Raw genomic sequence first — 20,003 nt, 5'->3', positions numbered from 1 at the left:
CTCACCTCTAATGGGGGCCAAGGATCTGATTGCAGTGCCAGCACGATGGCGCAGAACTTCCCGCCGGTTCTGCTTGCTCCTGAGTCATCACAAATGTGCTTGATGGCACGTTTGCAACACCCCATGCCAGGACAGTGGTGGCCAGTGATGGCTAGTATTGCACTGCCAGTCACTCATCTCAGGAGGCAGATTACTGGTGTGTGTGTGTGTTCACCATCCTCCACCCACTCATCTCCACCGCTCTACTCATCTCCACTCAGTTCCTTGGATTTGAAAAGGAAGGGAAGGGATGGAAGTGTGAAGGAAAGGAGTGGTGAGCTTGAGTAACTCCTGTGAGACACTCTAGCCCACCACTCATCACTCCTTCACCCTCACTCTCCTGCTCCACTTGAAGAGGGAAGTGGAGCAGGAGAGGGAGGGTGGAGGAGAGATGAGTGGTGGGCTAGAGTGTCTCTTTTCCAATCCAGGGAGCAAAAAGGGGAGGAACAGTGTGGGCAAAAGGATGGATGGAGGTGGGTGCCAGCTTCACATGCAAGCCGGATCTGTTGCCGTCCCAACACTTGGGGGGGTTCGAGGAAGCCTTGGCCGTGCCACTTCGCAAAACCTCCTCCTCCAAATGCCCCTTTTGGAAAACTTAAGTGTTGATCGTGTGACGGCACAAGCACTAGCCAATACACATTTGTGACACACCCAGAACTGCATTTTCAAAACAGAAATGTTGGTAGCTGAGCAGCTGAGTCTATTTCACTGGGCCATTGCTCTCTTCCTCGTGGCAAACAGTTATTATGGGGCTCCTGTGGCTGAGCAAACAGTTTCTCCATTGAAAGAAAGAATGACTCTGGAGTGGGTTCGACTGTCCTCACCCTCCTACTCCCAGCACCCTGCCCTCCTTCTCCCCCACCAGCCGACAATGCGCACTGAACTGAGTGAAGTGGGTTTGTGATTCATGGAGACGAAATAGGCTGGAGGCGCAAAGAAAGGAGCCCACTGTGTGCGGGGTGGAAGATTGGAACAATTGTGGTTGTTGCTTCTGCCAAGCTGAGCGGCAAAGAGCCAGCCCTCAGCTGGCTTTGCTTTTCCATCGGGCAAACGTGTGCTATTTCTGTGCCACCAAGCCGGGGGGGCCTTTTCCTTCAGCTAGTCCTTGATATGGAAGTCGCTGTTGCAATTCTCTCCTTATTCCTGCCCAGTCCCCCAGCTCTGCTCCTCAAGCTGTTCAAACCAGTAAATCCATGTAATCCATTGGCCTGCTTGGCTGGAGCAGAATGTAATTCGTTGCTATATGAAAGGTTTCCAAAAAGGATGGAGATATGGTGGTCTCCCTGGTCGCTGGTGACGTAACAGGTTCTAGCCAATACGTATTTGGGTGACACTTGCAGAACTGTGCTTTTTTTCAGACAGCACACCAAAGAGTGTGGGGTGGGGGGGGGAAGGCGGTGAGGGAGATTGAATTCATTTCCCCAGCGATTACAAGGCCAGGTTCCACATTACAACAAATGGAGATTTTGGCCCAAGGTGTGCCTTCCCTTTGTCCTGGGGCAAAATAGAAACTACCTGCTATTTACCTGGGGCAAATAGCAGGGTGTAGTTTTCACAAGCACAGTACACAAGGAATAAAGGAAGCAGCAAATACAGCCCTTAGGCACTTGCCTATTGATAAGGTTGGTGGTCCTTGTTCACAGTGCTATCATTCTGTCACAGAGTAGCCTCGCAAAAGGTCCTGCACAAGTGGCTGCTTTTGACCTGTACTAGAGGTTCTCAGCAGATGGGTCAGCACCCAGAAGTGGGTTGGGACCCAACCTCAGCACTACCACCTCTGTTTTGCTTTAAGGTTCAGGCCTGCAGTTTGAACAGTTGCCAAGGCTGTGGGTTTTTGATGGTGTAAATGCTTCTGGAGACTTTGGGGGAGTAGCTGTGGTCAAGCTCCTCGACCTTTGGCAGCCCCGAGGTCTCCCACTATCCCCTCTCCATTCCCCTGCAACAGCACCCCTTTTAATTTGCCTCACCAGGCCACTTTCTCTCCCTCCATCATGCCACTCTCTGCCCCTCCTCTCCCTCCAGTTGGCCAAGGAAGAAAGAAGAGGCAGAATGATTGGCTACCACTGGACAGGAGGAGGAACCCTGGTCACTCACTTGCCCTTCTCTCTTATCCACTGGACTCTTGAAGGTGGGTCCCATGTTCTAGATTGGGCTTTGATGTAGATCCCGGCTCTGGGAAAGTTAAGACCACTGATCTATACCACCCCCATTCGCGGGTGGCGTGCTCTTGCAGGTAAAGGGGGCTGCGTATGGTTCCTGGCACAGAACAAAGAAGAAAATGTGCATTGCTCATCGGAGATACAATTCCAGAGCAAGTCACCTAATTATACATAGAGATCATTTTGCACTATAATTGACAATGAACTCACCAGACGTATTTAATTTGAGGTCTGGAGGACTGATTTAACCTGACCTGACAGCAGCACACAAACCTACTCGCCAAGTCTCCTGTGCTTTTTCTGTCTACAAGATGGTTGATGAGTGAGGTCCAGAAAATTAGTCTGCTTCAAACCTGGGGAAGACCAGCCTGGCCTCCCTACCACTGGCCAGGGAACAGAGCAGCTGCAGGGAACTCACCTTCCCCCTCTGTGCCTGGCAAGTCCTGTGCTCCACCTGCATGTTGCCCCTGGACTGAATTAAAAAACGGAGGCGTGTGCGGGACTCGCTGTTGGCCAGAGGACCAGTGGGCTGCCGCCTTGTTTCGTGCTGCTATTGTAAGCTGCTTTAAGGACCATTTTGGTTTTAAATGGGTTAAAATGGAATGAAGCCGTCACCCTAATAAGCACACATTCTTGGAGAGTATGGCCCAAACCTAACCAACTTTCCCGCACTGACATAGCTGTGCCAAGGGGGCATCTGCGGCATCCTGCACTTGGGGGGCACTCATGGAGGCCTTCTCAAAGGAAGGGAATATTTGTTCCCTTACCTTGGAGCTGCATTGCCCTTCCCTTGGTGCTGGGAAGTTGGCTAGGATTGCGCCCTAAGTCGTATTAAAGCAGTGTGACTTACTGGTGGCTGTGCACATTTGCGGGCCTGATCCAAACCGGGCCTTGGGCCGGTGCGTGCCCCTTGCACTGGCCCAAGCCTCTCGCTGAAGTGCTGTAAAGCACTTTTGCAATGACCTAAGTGGGGTTAGGCCAGCACACGCGCCAGCTTCCCCATGCCAATGCGGGCTCTGGGAGGCAGGTAGATTGCATCGGCCAAGCTTGGCTGACGCAGGGGTCTGGGTGCGGCGTGGGGAGGGTGTGGAGGAGGCGGGAAGGAGGCACTTTGGGGCAGGGGAGTGCGGGTGGCAGGTGTTCCCAGAGGTGCGAAGGTGTTGAACTGGAGGTAGGGACAGGATCCAGCAGTTATGCCAGATCCTAACCCTGTTCCTCGGCAGCCCGGGGCAGTCCTAGACTGCTTGGATTTGCGCTACCTCTTGAGGTGGTGCAGATCTGAGTAGTCCCATTGAGGCTGCTGTGGTTTTACCTGGGGTAAGAGGAAGCGATTCCCCTTACCCCATGATGAGCCGCTTGCAGCCCCAATCCTGCCTTGGATGCAGTGCAGGCTTGCCGGTCTGCCTGCTCCAGGGCAGGTTAGGATTGCAACTTGTATCACAAATCCGTGGAAAGGTACAGACACGCTGAGTGTAGCTGCATTAAAAAAATTTTTAATTTGTCTCAACGAATAATTCGTCTCAACATGAATTTTTGAGACCCAGCAATTATGGAGAAAAATAACTCCACAACTGGCCCATCTGTGGGGACTACTGAGGCAACTGCCTCAGGGGATGGATTCTCATGGGTGCCTTCTGTCTGCTCCTTCTTCACCTGCTCCCTGGACTGAAAAAGGAACAGGGAGCAGAGAGGAAAGCGTGGAGGACAGGGCAGTTGTGGGAAGGAGCAAAAAATTGTCCAAAAACACAGGCTTAAAAAATTGAGGGTCAGAAAAGTTTTTCCCAAACTTTATGGTGGTTTGATATGAATTTGGGGTGCCGATTCCAAAAATGGCATCCATTTTGTCCTATCACGTCTAGTTTTGGAGCTAGTTCAAAACAGCTCCTTCAAAGCTAGTTCAAGAGCTAGTTCAAAGCAGCTAGTTCAAAGCCACGGTGTAGGTTTGCTCATGAGGAAGCTGCTTGAACCGCTCACTAAAGAGGCTATGCCGTGTCTCCAAAACTAGACGTGATAGGGCAAAACGGATGCCATTTTTGGAATCGGCACCCCAAATATACCCAGGAATTGGTGTAATGTTTAAGGAAGCAAAATGTGTGTTGGCCTGTGAAATCAGAGAATAATGGCCAAGTGTGGGTGAGAGGAAGGGAAAGAGAGTTCTTGTTTTCTTCCCTGATCCTGAAAAGACTTCCTGAAAAGATCCTGAAAAGGCAGAAAAGACTTTCTAATGGTTCAAGTTGGGAAAGTGGCAGAAAATGAAACGGCAAAAAATCTTGTGACAATCTGGCTTCTGTTTGGCAACTGGTAGCACAAATTGTGTGTTTGTCACTGTCGGCCACCGGTTTAGGAGGTAGGAAAGGACTCAGACAGTGGGGGGAGTGTGGTCACTTCCTGTGGTTTCCAATTATTTCTCGGGCTCCTGTCAATTTTTAGCACGGCAGACCTTGACACGAGCCAGGGAAGCGAGGACGGTGGGTGAGTTGTGGAAAGCATACACACACACACACACACACACACACACACACGCACGCACCCCTTGCGTCCCTTCCTGAACCTTTGCCAGTGATTGCTCTGCATGCATGAAAGTTATTCATTGTGTAACAAAATTTGAACAATTCTGTTTTCTTCTGAATATTTCGGTGTTTCTTTATTATTTTTGGTGTGAGGATTTCATCAATGCTGCTCTTTTTGGTACAGCCATAGCTAGGGGGAAGCGGGAGGTGCGGGACACACTGGGTGTCGCACACGAGGGGGGGTTGACACCACTGCTTGCCAAAAAATTTTAAATCTTGGTATTTTTGAATAATGCCATAATGTTATATATCGATTGATGTGTAATTTCATGCAGAAGGCAATGAAACAAACTGCGTTGAAATATCTCTATTCTATCAAAAGTTATAGCAAAAAAACCCAGCGGGGCAGGGCGATGGTACATCACCACGCCTACCACCCGGGGTGTTGCCCTTCCCACTGCATGGGAGGAGGTCCACCATAGGGGTGATGCACTGGCCCCCCACACTGGCTGATGCAAACCTAGTGATGCTACTCAAATCTATGCAGTTGTAAAATACCGCTGACCCATTGATCCATTCCTGGATCCCTGCAGATACTGACATTCGCAGATAATTAAATCTGCAGGAAGGGCATCAGAGAGGACCTCTGGACATGACTGGAAGTGCCTCGTGCAACCTCTGCATGCCTCGAAAAGCCTCTTGGAAGCTTCTGAAAGGCCCTTCCGGTTTGACCGAAAAACTGGAAGTGCTTCTCAGAAGCCACCTGGAGGCCTTCTCAGGTGTGCGGAGGCTGCACGCAGCCTCCCCGTGCCTCAGAAGACCTCATGGGCATGACCAGAAAGTGCTTCTGGTCACGTTTGGGAGATCAGCTGGAGACCTCCAGCGTGGGTCCTGCATCCTCTCTGACTCAAATCTGTGGGTGCAGAACCCACTGATGAGCGCCCACTCTGTATTAATAATAATAATAATAATAATAATAATAATAATAATAATAATAATAATAATACAGGTATTTATATCGTCAGATTTCTCTTCAGACTTTATTCAAGGTGCTTTACATGGGCAGGCTGTTCTAAATCCCCATAGGGATTTTTACAATTGAAAGGTTCTATCTTTCAAGAACCACAACATTTCAGATGGATCTTTCTGATCTGGTATCACATTCTGGCCTCCAGTTTCCTCCCATGCAAGCTGACAAGCAGTTCCTTCCTCTCTCACATGGAGGGCAGCCAAGACGCTTCTTCGCTCACACCGAAGAGCAGGTGGAATAACTTGGCTCAGCTTGTCAGCTGCTTCAAGGTCTCACCATTCACGGTGCCGGTGGCCTCGAACTGGCGACCTGCGCATGTTATCTTCAGGCAAACGGAGGCTCTGCCCTCTAGACCAGACCTCCTGCCCAGTGTATTACAGTGCATTAGGGCAGGCGATAGGACAGGGGATGTCAGATCAGTGGCATCACCAGGGTTTGCGTCGGCCAGGGTGGAAGGCCAGCACATCACCCCTATAATTGACCTCCTCCCATGTAGGGGGCGGGACAACGCCCTGGGTAGTGACTGTGGTAATGTACCCAGCCTCTGATGGTTTTTGGGCTACAACTTTTGCTAGGATAGAGTTATTACAGCGTGGTTTGTTTCATTGCATTCTGTGTGAAATGACACACCGATTGACATACGACGGCGTTATTCAAAAATACCAAGATTTAACATAAAACATTCATGTTGTGTTTGTATCTCATACTGGCTCAGGTTCAGACTCTGCGCTGTGGAATAGGGTGTCCGGAGTTCCTGGAACGCAGAGCTGGCCCGAGACTTTTGCAGCTCCTGAGATGCACGCCCAAAGCTGCCCCAGTAACATGCCAGTCATCTTCACAGCTACTCCTCCTGACCAGATTCCAAAAAAGAAGAGGGACATGGGGCAGAAGAGAAAGTGATGAGGAAGGGAGGTGGTGGCAGTGGTCGCTGTGTCGATACCTTCCTCTTTTCCTGAGCATGGGAATGTAGCCAGCAAAGGAAGTTCGAAGGTTGGTTGCAGCAGGTGTGGGGGATGCCTCCAAGGCTTGCTGTTTGCTTTTGGGGGACCTGATGCTGTTGTTAACACCTGCACTAGATGTCTGGGTGTTTTGGCCACTCTCTCCTACGCATATCTTTGAGATTTGGGCTGAAGGATGTGGGTGACACTTGGCTCCATCTCTCATTTCAGCCATTTGATCAGAGAGAGGCGGCGGAAAGCATGAGCCGGAGTGTGGAGGCAGTGCTGGGGTTAGATAGGCCTGGTTGGGTGGGGGGCAAAATCTAGGGGGACTGGGCCATGACAAAACAAACTGCACAGTGCAAAACAAATTTATTACAAAATAAGTTTGGGTATCTCAATCTCAGCCTATCCAGGGCTGTGTTTCCAGGATAGGAGCAAGTGAGTAGTTTAGGAATACTCACAGAACTGACATTGTCCCTGATGCAAGAGCATCTCCTCTGCACTTCCTGTTCTCCTGCATCCCCCTCTTCCTTTCCAAGTTAGTGAGTGGGAGAAGCAGCGGCTAGCTCATCGCTGGTGAGAGGGGACAGGGTTTGGCACACTGCCTCCAGCCCTGGGAGGTCTCCTGCTGACAAGGAAACGTGAGCAGGCTCTGCTGTGATTGGGCAGGCATTGGGGCTTCCCCAGAATGACTTGCAGCGTGATGTCACCTGGGAGCTAGACTCGCTGTGCCTCCCTAGGCTTGGACCTCTCCGCACATCGCTGCCGGCTGGCCCTGAGCAGGTTGGATGCGCTGTGGACCACGTGCACTGGAGAGCCTTCAGCTCGGCCTGTTGGCTACCAAACCTCCTGCTCGGGCTTCTTCTACATTTCTTTACCATTTCCAAAGAATGCCAAGAAGAAGATTTCCCGGCGGTTAGCAATGCATTAAAAGTCTTGCAAGGTGGATATACAAGGAGGAAATGGCTCCTAACCATTTTGCAAAGGAGAGATTATGGCATGAGACGAGAGAGGCGAGAGAGGCGTCATGATGTAGTCTCCAGGGGATTGTCACTCTCCGAACAACAAGTTCAGGGAACTTGTAAGCAATCCGAAGGAGCCTGCACTGTTGTCAGACACCCCCCCCCACCCGAGCACAAACTCATGCATTATTCAGAGGTACAAAAGCTCTTCCTTCCTTCCACTCCTGCTGCCAAGGAAACAGCTTACACGCCCTCTGAGCCCTGGGTGGAAAGACATATAAGATGGTGGTCAGTAGGAAACAGGCAAAGTTGTAGAAGCAAGATAAGAACCTATGATGAGTTCTGCTGGATCTGGCCAGGGCTGGCCCACACCTGAGGACAGCTGAGACAATTGCCTCAGGTAGTAGATTGAAGTGGGGTACCCACAACTGCTGTATGGACTCTGTCCCTGCTCCTCTCACTCCCTGGATTGTAAAAGAAAGAGAGAGCATGTAGAAGAGTAGAAGTGCAGAGAAGAGAATAGAGACCGCCTTGGGTGCCCTTCGGGGAGAAAGGTGGAATACAAATTGAATTAATAATAATGAGGTGACTGATGTCGTTAGCTTCATGGCTGGGCCTGTCCTGATCAAGGGGAAGGGAGAGATCCAATCCAGCTGATGATTGCCAGTTGCTGGCTAGACTAGGTTGTCTCCAAGGGGCCAGAACAACATCACTAGTGGGTCCCCTTGGGCCCTGGCAGCTACCCATCAGCAGAGGCATCACTAGGCTTTGTGTCATCCAGTGCGAGAACTCATTGCGCCACACCCGGGACGGACCTCCTCCCGTACCAGACCATAAATTACACTATCATATGCACAGCCTAAATGCAGTGGCATCACTAGGGTGATCAGCCCATTAACTGCATGTAGCGATGTAGTTAGTGTTGTATTTTAATACATCACAGTACAGGTCACCCGACAGACAAGTAACCAACCAAAAAAACAGTGGCCAACTTGATGACACTCACACAATGGAATCCAAGTTCTTGTATTAGCTCTGACCCATGGAAAAGAGAGCTAACTCATCCAAACACCTGATCAGTTTCCTGCTGTGTCATATTAACACCTCATTGGCTCTCAGAACAATCAGTCTCATTGGTCAGTTTAAAGTTAAGAAAATCCACTTTTTGTTACTTAAGGCAGTTGTGTTTTCCTTTTCTAGTTATTTGGCTATAACTTTTGATAGAATATAGATAATTCAATGCCGTTTATTTCATTGCATTCTGCATTAAATTACCCATCGAACAATATATTACATTACAGTAATATTCAAAAATACCAAAATTTTCACAATTTTGGACAGGAGAGGTATCACCCTTGGTGTCACCCAAGGATTTCACCGGGAGTGGTCTGCACCCCTTGTACCTCCTAGTGACTCCACTACCCATGAGTGCCAGGTGTTAATTCCGGTGGTATACTGCAGGCTTTTTCTGAGGATTTGTAGCCTCCGTTTTCGGTAGGGACCCTCAGAGAGGGTCATCATCATTCCTTCTGCACTTTACAGGAGGATCTCAAGACAAAAGCACAAGCGCAAGAGAAACTCTCTCAAATAGCCATATTTCAATTTTATGGCCTGGGAGGCATACAGTTCCTCCCCCCTCCCCCCCCCCGAAAACTGATACAATAAACACAATGCTTTAACTTTGATCCAGCGGGTAATCAAAGCTACATTTCTCACAGGTAGAACTGCAAGAAGATAAATTGAGCCTCCTTTTAAGAGCGGCACGTCCTGTTTGAACAGACGGGTGCCACATAATTCTGGGGGGGTAGAAGGGACATAAATTACATCCGAACGTGACGCACTTGTGCATTCTGGGCAGCTGGAAAGGCTCTGACTCCGTCATGCGTCTCCAGAGGCTTGGAGAGATGCTTGGGGGGGGGGGGGCTGCAAGCCAGCAAATCCATACATAGTTTAAGGGCCAAGAGGGAATTCCCATGTCCAGGATCCCTTCAGCTTTGAGTCTTTGGTCCCATCTCTCTCATTCGATTTGTTCAGAAGCAGAAGCATAACTTGAATCCCTGGTGCCCAGGACAATGGCATCACAATGTCCCAATATCATAATGTCACTGCTCCAGGTGACATTAACCTGGAGAAGGAAATACTAGTGGCTTCGCACCCCTGTTCCCAAAGGGGAACCTCCACCAGAAAAGGACCGGGGTGTGTGTGTGTGTGTGTGTGTGTGTGTGAAGCTGCTAGTGCCTCCTCCTCCAGGGAGAACCCGGAAGTGACTGCCTTATACATTGTGCCCCCCCCAGCATAGCACCTGGGGCAGGTGCCCCAAAGGCTCCACCCGAGTTACACCTCTGGTCAGAAGAAAGGGGGTGTTGAGCAAGTGTTATAGCTTTTTAAGAACAAGCAGGTGTTATAGCTTGGAGTCCATGTGTTATGGCTAGAATCTGCGTATAAGGAGGCGGGGCCAGTATACTCCTAGCAATTATTGTGGAGAGTCAAGAGCTTTAGGCCCTCAGTTTGGCTGTACTTGTCGTAAGAGGCGACTAAACAGCCACCAGGTAGATGGGACTCGTCAGCCTGGGAAGGCAGCTCATCTGAGAGAAGGAAAACTCTGATCCCAAACCTCCACTGCCTTTTGGCTTTAGGAGTCAACCTCGAAGCAAAATCCGGAGCTGGAGTCCCTGAGGCAACTTCTGGCATGTTCTGGCAACTCCTGCAATGCCGCTGGAACCAACCGTATTGGCTTCTGCCTTTCCATTGGACCATTCCAACGATGTGGAGAGGGGAGATTTGCTGCATGGGTAACAGTCTATCCTCCATATCTACTTTACCCAGACTATACCAGAGTCTTCCGAGACTGAAGGATGCCAACATGCAAGAGCTTTTGTTGTTATTTTTTTAGTCAAATGTAAAACTGAATAGATAGATAGATAGATAGATAGATAGATAGATAGATAGATAGATAGATAGATAGATAGATAGACAGAACGAACGAACTACGGGTTGAGTATCCCTTACCTGGACTGCTTGGGATGGGAAGGTGTCTGGATTTGGGATTTGTCTGGATTGCGGAATAATTGCATCAATATAATGATGAGAAATGCTCTTTTAACTGTTACCCATATAGGTGTTTGCAGGTCCCTTTGACACTTTTCAACCACGCCTGTACCAGTACACACCACAGAGCAGAGAACAAAACTTACAGCCTGTCCCTGCACTGTTTTGTGGGCATTGGCACAAGTCCTCCTAGTGTTCACACAACAGAAAACAAGTCTTGGACAAAAATGCCTGGATTTCGGAATAGTCCTGATTTCAGATGTCCAGATAAGGGGTCATCTACCTGTATTGTATTGGCAACCTTCAGTCTCGAAAGACTATGGTATCGCGCTCTGAAAGGTGGTTCTGGCATCTACCTGTACTACTATTTGTTCAACCTATTTTCAGCACCTGTTCCACAATGCTTAGAACATGCAAGCACACACCAGCTAAATATAAGTATTTTGAAATGTATTTTAGCTACAGCTAAAAAGGTGCACCTGCCTGATCTTGTCTGATCTTGGAAGCTAAGCAGGATCAGGCCTGGTTAGTACTTGGATGGGAGACTGCCTGGGAATACTGGGTGCTGTAGGCTTATACCATAGTCTTTCAAGACGGAAGGTTGCCAATCATTTTATAACTGTCTAGACGTGGAATCACCCCTCTGGGTGGCAGCCTGAAGGGAGGCTTCCCCATCTAAGTTATGTGCTTCTGCCCTAGGGGACCTGGCTGGGCTAGAGACAAGCACAAAGAAGGGTGGTGCGTTTGGAAACATTATGGTGCATCCTTTTGCCACACAGAGCTTTGATACCTGCGCAATGCGGCATCATGCCAAGCTCTGCAAGAACCTCTACAAGCAACCAGTGAGCTGAAGGGAACGAAGCTCAGGGAATGAACAAAGGAGGGAGAGCAGGATGAACAAACGAGCAAACAGATACAGGCAGGCCTGAAAGGGGAGGGGGAATACCCAGGGCCATGACAAAACGAACTACAGGTCCGTCCTTCCTATGGGGATTCGGGACCCATGGATTTAACACATTGCCAGTTCTGAATGTGTGGTGGGAGGGCTGGACCTGATCTCCTGGATGCTACCAAAGATGTTCTCTGGTCACATCTGGAGGTAATATTGGACAGGCTCACCCATTTGCTTATCTGTGGGTTTTGGTATCTGTGGGAGATTCAGGAACGGATCCCCATGGATAGCAAGGTCCAATTGTACATGGTACAAAAAATGTATTGCAAAATAAATTTGAGTACTTCAATCTTAGCCTGTCCAGGGTTGTGTTTCCACTACAGCTGCAATCCATGCACTATGCACTTCTGTTACCCCAATGCATTTAGGAAGGAGGGGGCGACCAATCAGGCATATTTTCCTGAGCCCAATGCAATCTCTCAGTGGCCCTGGAGGCAACAACAAGGATTTAATAGTAAAGTCTGGGAATAGAGTGGGCCTTCTGGCTTACTCACAGAGCCCCCAAAGGGGTCTCGGGAAGCCCCAGGTCTCTGAGAAGCACACTTTTGAGAAATGCTGACATACCAGATAGAGAGAGTCACAGTGCAATCCTATGCATGTCTACTCAGGAGTAAGCCCCATTGAATTCAATGGAAAGTACTTCCAGAAAACTACAAATAAGCAGTGTTTCTCAAACTGTGGGTCAGTTTGAGGTCACGAGTCAATTTTGATTTCAGTGTATATTTTATTTTTAATAGACTTGATGCTACTATGGTACGGGTCTGCATTTGGGGAAATATTTCAGATCTGTACTTGCAACAGGCCTCTATGTATATGCTTTAACAATGATAGTCAATGGGACTTACTCCTGGGTAAGTGTGGATAGGACTGCAGTCTTTGGGATGTTTTGAGAATTGTTTTTTAAACAGATCAGCAACAGCTTGGGAGGGTTAGGAAGGTTATTTTAAATAAATTTTTGAATTTATACTTATTGTAAACTACTAATTTACTTAAGTTAATTAATTTACTTAATTTAAGTTGAATTTGTCATATGGGGGGGTGTTAAAAATTTTCATGCTTGATGATGTCACGTCTGGTCATAACATCTCTTCCAGGTCGATCACATCACTTCCGGTGGGTCCTGACAGACCGTCATTCTAAAAAGTGGGTCGTGGTGATAAAAAGTTTGAGCACCACTGGTGTAGAGGATTGCAGCTTCAGCTACATTGTGAATGAACCTATTACAGGACAATGAATGGGTGGGGGGGGGGGAGAAGTGAACAGAAAGCCAGAACTGCAGGAACTGTAGCCCTGCTCCCCCATCACAGCTTTCCCAGATGAGTGGAGAAATTCAATCCCAGGACTGTAAATCTTGTGCGCCACACAAAAGGAGAATGAATGAGACTTAAATCCATGAGATTTTCCTTTTGAACAGAGTCATGTTCGTAAAAACCCTCAGCTTGGAACAAAACAGAGGAGGCTCCCAGATGCCTGGGGGGGGGGGGGAATACATTGCCTATAAATCAAAGTGATGAAGGCGGTCTATAAAGCAGGGGTGGAACCGATCCAGGCTTGAGAGCGGCTGAGCTCTTGTTAGGAAACCAGCCGCTCACTGGCAAAGTGGGGAGCTGTTGCGCTCATTAGTGGTGGCCATGCGCTAGCAGAAGCCATTGATTATCTTCCGCTGAAGACAGACCATTGTTTTTAAGGAAACAGAAGTCGGTGCAAAAGAAGCTTCGCCGCCCCCCCACCACCACCACAGTAGAGTCCACACACACTTCTTTTGTCCCACTGTGGTTAAGCAGGTTTTACCGGTATTTTGAAGAACATACTGCAAAGTGCAGGACAGAAGTGACTGCAGATTCAAGTGCATTCTGCGAACCACAGGTAGGAAAGAGTCTTCCGCCATGTGGGATGAGCGGAATGCGTTCAGGTACAGTGACCTTTCGGGCAGTGAACGCTCAGTGTAATGGACTGATAGGGGGAAGGGGTGTCCGTCGATGCTGAAAGTCTGTTAAATCCAAACGCATTGATGTCAGTGGGGATACACGTGTAAAACCAGTACAGCCAGTTTTCAGTAAAGCAGAGAACATTGGTTGTTTCTGAAGCCTCTTAAACTGAGGGTTCACTGGACAGTGGGCCCTTTGTATCTGCAGGATCTGTTCCAGGGCCTCCCCCCCCCCCTGCAAATACTGAATTTCTTGAATGATTACATTCTCTGGGTGGGGGCCCTCAGAGGACCTCCTAGATGCAACAGACAGTGCTGGTCACATCTAGGAGGTGTTCTGAGATGTGGGAAGGCTATCCCCATGCCTCAGAATGCCTCCTGGGTGTGCTAGGAAGGCACTTCTGGTTTGTGCCAGAGATTGGAAGTAGCAGGTCCCTGCGCACAGCCTCCCTCTGCCTCAGAACACCTCCTGGACGTGACTGGAAAGCACTTTTGGTTGTATCCAGGAGGTCCTATCAAGCCCTCCAGCTGTGGGCTCAGCATCCATGGATGTTCCGTTCCATGGATGCTGAGACCATGTATCACTATATAAGATATTAGAAGGTATTCTCTCCTTGTCTTCCCTGCTATGGAAAGGGGATCCATGGCCTACAGCAGGGGTGTCCAAACATTTTGGCAGGAGGGCCACATCATCTCTCTGACACTGTGTGTGTGTGTGGGGGGGGGGGCCCGAGAAAATAAAGAATTAATTTACATTTACAATTTGAATAAATTTACATAAATGAATATATTAGAGATGGAACTTGAATGAATGAATGAATGAATGAAGGTCTTGCAGTAGCTCAAGGCCTATAAAAGGCCTTACACAAAGCAAGGCCAACCTTTCCTTCGCTGCTAGTGCTACATCACAGATGTGAAACAGCAAGTAGTGGAGCAAGCCCTTGTCCCACAGCTCACAGGAGAGGTCGAAAAGTCATCCTCACCCTGAGAGCAGTTGCGTCGGGCAGCAAGGGCTCCAGCAAGTCTCCGGAGGGCCAGAGGCTCATTGCAGACTGGGGGCTTCCCGAGGGCCTGATTGGGAGCCTCTGAGGGCCGCAAGTGGCCCCCGGGCCGGGGTTTGGGCACCCCTGGCCTACAGGAAAGACTGACAGTTCATGGGTTGGGCACATGCCTTGTATGCAGAAGGTCTCGGGTTCAGTCCCCAGCATCCTACCTGAAAGGGTCACAGGTGTCAGATCGACCCCTGCTTGAGAACATGCAGGGCCTCCCGTGGCTAGAACCATTGGCGTGGCAAGATAAGAAAACCTCATATGATCCACTTGTTTAAGGGGAGTCACAAATATCAACCCAGCCTTCAAACTGGAGTGCTACCAGTCTGGATTAGGGCCCTGCAACTGCAGTTTAACATGGAAAAACCAGACATGGGAAGATCATAGATGCCTATGAGTTTGCGTTGCCTGGATTTGGAAAGAGGGGAATGGAGCAGAAGAGGAAGTGGTGAATGGTGGGCTACAGCATCTGTCACTCTAGTTCTGGGGTGTCTAAGCATTTTGGCAGGAGGGCCACACCATCTCTCTGACACTGTGTCAGGGTCTGAGAAAGAAAGAGTTAATTTACAATTTAAAAATTGAATAAATTTACATAAATTAATATATTAGAGATGGAACTTATATGAATGAATGAAGATCTCGCAATAGCTCAAGGCCTGTAAAAGGCCTTGCACAAAGCAAGGCTGGCCTTTCCTTTGCTGCCGCTGCTGCATCACAGACATGAAACAGCAAGTAGTGGAGGAAGCCCCCATTCCACAGCTCAGATGAGAGGAAGAACCTTTGTCCTCATGCTAAAAGCAGTTGTATCAGGCCAGCATGGGGCTCCAGCAAGTCTCCGGAGGGCCAGAGGCTCATTGGAGACTGGGGGGCCTCCGAGGGCCGCAAGTGGCCCCCGGGCCAGGGTTTGGGCACCCCTGCTCTAGTTCAGCCATTTTCAACCACTGTGCCGTGGCACACTGGTGTGCCACAAGTGGTCCACAGGTGTGCCAGAGGAATTTGAAGGAAGGTCATTTATTAGTAGGGCCAATGGGGGGGGGTGAGCTTCCACTGGCAGCATGGGGTGCCTTGTCAATTGTCAAAAACCTGATGGTGTGCCTTGACAATTTTAATGCCTTGTCGGTGTGCTGTGAGATGAAAAGGGTTGAAAATCACTGCTGTAGTCCACCGCTCTTCTCTCCTACACACTTCCTCTTCTGCTCTGTCCACTTCCTTCTTCCTTTTCTGAATCTAGGAAGTGGAAAGAGGAGGAGGGTGCTGGGTGCGCTGCTGAATAAGGGAAGTGGCATTTGGTGTGCCACCTCATGCAACAGACATTCTTGGGCCAGTCCAACAATGCCATGCTTAAAGTGACATGTATTTTGACCCTGAGAGTATATACCAACACTGCCCAATTGGAAGTCTTCTCACCATAGCACTGGAGCAAGGATTCAGGAACCACTCCCACCCACCCAAGCACTTTTCGGGGAATACACCAACTGGCCTTGAACCCTAGAAAAATAACTGGGCCATTCACTGTCTCCAAAGGCCGACATTGCTGGGATTCACAGTGCAGCTGTGTGGGTTTTTATGTTCTTTCCTTTCCTTCATCCTCCTTAATTTCTACCCCCTTTCCCACCCGCCTCCTCCAGAAAGCATTTGAGAGTCATTTCCAGTGGTCCGGTGGCAGGGCTTTACGAACAAGCAGTGAGCCAGACTGCTCTCATTTTTTTTCTGGAAGCTGTTGGAAACAAAACCCCACTTATTCGAAATGAACCACAGTGCCCTTTGGACACACTTTGGCCTGGGATTCAGTAAATGCTTTTCTGGGATGCATCCCGGCCCCCAAGAACGCACGTACATGCACATGGCCAGGCAAATGTCATTATTCAGAGGATGTGGCTGTCGGTCCTCAGCCAATTAGAGCGCTCAGCATCTGCAAGTCCTACAGCCCAGGTCCCCACGGGATTTGGGAAGCTTCGTGTTCCAGCTCTTGGCTATTCTTCGGCTGAAGCGGAGAGAGAGGACTGACTCGGCTGAGTTGTAATCCAGGCTGAAAGCTCTCCAAACTGTTTATCCTGAAGCCAGGCCGCCTGGCAGGCCAGGTCTCTTCCACATAAGCACCGCAAGTTCTGCTGAGTCGACTGAACGGCCCTCCGAATGGGACCTTGGTGGATACTTGTTGGCATTGCCTCTCCAAGGTGATCTCTTTAACACCACCCAATGCCCCGGATGATGTATGGTTGTTAAAAGCAGATGAAACCGCCCGTCTGCGAACGGGCGCCCTGGGATGCCGAACTTGGCTTTCGTGGGCTTGTTAATGTGCTCTCGGACTCAAGCAGATGGAAGCTCATCCTTCTGGAAAAGTGAAGTTCTTGGCCTCTCCCAACACCTGGAGTTTTGGGAAACAGTAGAAGAAAAGGTGGGCCGTTCCAGAACAGAAAGGGCTGCATATGTTGCTTCGTTTAGCTGTTTGGGTTGAGGAGGAAGGCTGGGAACTGAACTGCACTGACACATCGTTGTGCAGAAAGAAGGACCGGCAGTGCTGGCCCCATCCATGAGGACAACTGAGGTGGTTGCCTCAGGTGTCTGCCTCCATCACTTTCCCTCCTACTTTCCGGATTCAAAAAGGAAGAGGTATGGGATGGAAGAAGAAGCATGGAGGACACTCAAGTCCATCACTTTTTTCTCATCCGCACTTCCTCTTCCACTCTCTCCCGTTCTTCCTTTTGTGAATCCAGAAAATGGGACGAGGAAGAACCATGGAAGCAGGTGCTGTCAGGTAAGAGAACATGGCTTTTGACGTGACATCGCAGGCATTTGGCCCACCTTGGACTCACCCTGGGAACCAGAGACCTAAAGCTGCTATTGATTTTATGTATTGTTCAGCCTTCGGTAGGCATGGGAGTTCAGTTCCCAGAACCCTCGCAGATGCTGAAATCCACAGACAATTGAATCCACAGATTTTGGGCCCCTGGAAACTTCCAGAGGTTGTTCTGAGGGTGTGGCTGCCTGAGGCCTCTGTGGGCCTCAGAATGCCCATCTAAGGCAATAAAACACAACTTCTTGTGGAAACCGGACGTTTATATGTCTTTAAAAGGTATTCTGAGGGTCTGCGGATGCGCGCAGCCTCTACAGAACTCAGAACACCCTCTGGAGCGTAGATCCGGTCACCTTCAGAGGGTCCAGGTGGAAATCCGGTCTCCTTCAGGTCCAGGTCCATTATGATATCTGCAGGTACCAAATCCGCTGATAACGAGGGCCAACCTGTATGTTTATCCTTTTTTTTTTTTTTAAGTAAAAATTTTGCAAGGCAGCCTTTTTAAAGGCACAAATGCAATAAATGTAATCATAAAAATATCAAACAGCTGAAGAAGACTATGAAATGATAAAAGCACAGTAGGAAAGGCACTTTATAAGAAGAGGAAGCACACAATCAAATCAGCCAACGAGTGCTTTTCGGAATAAAACATGGCTGCAGATTCTTGTTAAAAACAGAAAAGGAAGAGGCGAGATGGATTTTCCCAGGGAGAGGTTGCTGCCAATCAAATACAATTAAGTGGCAGGCCAGAGAGCGGAGGTGGGGGAGAGTTGAACATCTCATTTGTGGATTTAAAGCCTTAAAAGAAGAAGACAAGGAATAGGCTTACCCACCAAACTCCAGCAGTGGTTTTCCAGAGGCAAAGCCTGCCATTGGCCTGACAGAAGAGGCATGGCGCATACGCTCCCAGAGAAGTGTCTGGTGCTGGTCGCTGGTAAATCACAGGCCTGATTCTACCTTTGTGGCAATATTTTATAAATCATGTTTTTAGAGGGCTGTTTTAGCACCCATGCTAGAGTTGCTTTATCCTTCAGGAATCCCTAGCATGTATGCACTGCTGAAACAGAGACGCCTGCGTTGGCTCGGTCATGTCGTGAGAATGGATGATGGCCGGATCCCAAAGGATCTCCTCTATGGGGAACTCGTGCAAGGAAAGCGCCCTACAGGTAGACCACAGCTGCGATACAAGGACATCTGCAAGAGGGATCTGAAGGGCTTAGGAGTGGACCTCAACAGGTGGGAAACCCTGGCCTCTGAGCGGCCTGCTTGGAGGCAGGCTGTGCAGCATGGCCTTTCCCAGTTTGAAGAGACACTTGGCCAACAGACTGAGGCAAAGAGGCAAAGAAGGAGCCAGGGAGACAGACCAGGGACAGACTACACTTGCTCCCGGTGTGGAAGGGATTGTCACTCCCGAATTGGCCTTTTCAGCCACACTAGACGCTGTGCCAGAACCACCTTTCAGAGCGCGATACCAGAGTCTTTCGAGACTGAAGGTTGCCAACAACAACAGGTTGCTCAGTACTGAATCTGGGGCAGATGCATGCATACGTATGCACAGAGAACCACAGATTCATAGCGTTGGAAAGGACCTGCAAGATTATTGAGTCTCAGTCCATAACTGTTCTGGGAACAGAACCCCCATGGATGCCGAGGTTGGACTCAGGGCCAGCTTTTAGCCAATAGGGGCAAATTCACCCAACTGGGCACCGTGCATGGTGGGGGCCTCGCACTGCCCTTCCACCTACCGCTGTTTCCTGTTGGCCTGAAATTGGGTCACTTTGGAAGCAGCTCCCACCCACCACTGCTTCCAATTAGCCCAAAATTGGTGCCACGCAGGTGGCAGCATGTGCGCCTTTTTCTTTCCCTGCCCTCACATCTCCCAGTGCTATCCTCTACCCGTCTCATTCTGGAGAGGGCTACTGCAATAGGCAAGAGTTGGGAAGCACTGCAGGCTGGGCACATACTCCCTCCCTCGGGCTGAACTCCCAGGTGCCTATTTGGCACAACCACTAAAGGTACAGGAGCCCTACCCACCTGCACAGAAGTAACTTTTGGGGGGGGGGGTCTGGCTCCATTCAAGCAAGAGCTACAAAGAATTAGGAGAGAGGGCCCCACAAAAGTGTTTCTAATTGGGCCCTGCAGCTTCTAAGGCCAGCCCTGGTTGGACTGTATGCGTTTCAAATTGTTAATCACTGGATTGATTAAGCTGGCAAAGAAAGCATATTTTGCTTACAGTTGCCTGGGTGCCTTTAAGAGGGGATTGGATAAATTTCTGGAAGAAAAGTTCATTATGGGTTACAAGTCATAGTAGGTATGTGCAAACTCTTGGTTTTAGAGGCAGGCTGCCTCTGATTGCCAGATGCAGGGGAGGGCACACAGGTTGTGCCTGTTGTCTTGTGTGCTCCCTGGGGCATTTGGTGGGCCACGGTGAGATACAGGAAGCTGGACTAGATGGGCCTATGGCCGGATCCAGTGGGGCTGTTCTTATGTTCTTAACTACAATTCCCAGGAGGCCTTGCAGGTCTTCTTGTTGTCTGGTGTGCTCCCTGGGGCATTTGGTGGGCCGCTGTGAGATACAGGAAGCTGGAC

The sequence above is a fragment of the Tiliqua scincoides genome, chromosome 11 (assembly GCF_035046505.1).
Source record: "Tiliqua scincoides isolate rTilSci1 chromosome 11, rTilSci1.hap2, whole genome shotgun sequence".
Lineage (NCBI taxonomy): Eukaryota > Metazoa > Chordata > Lepidosauria > Squamata > Scincidae > Tiliqua > Tiliqua scincoides.
This window is presented reverse-complemented; position numbering follows the sequence as displayed.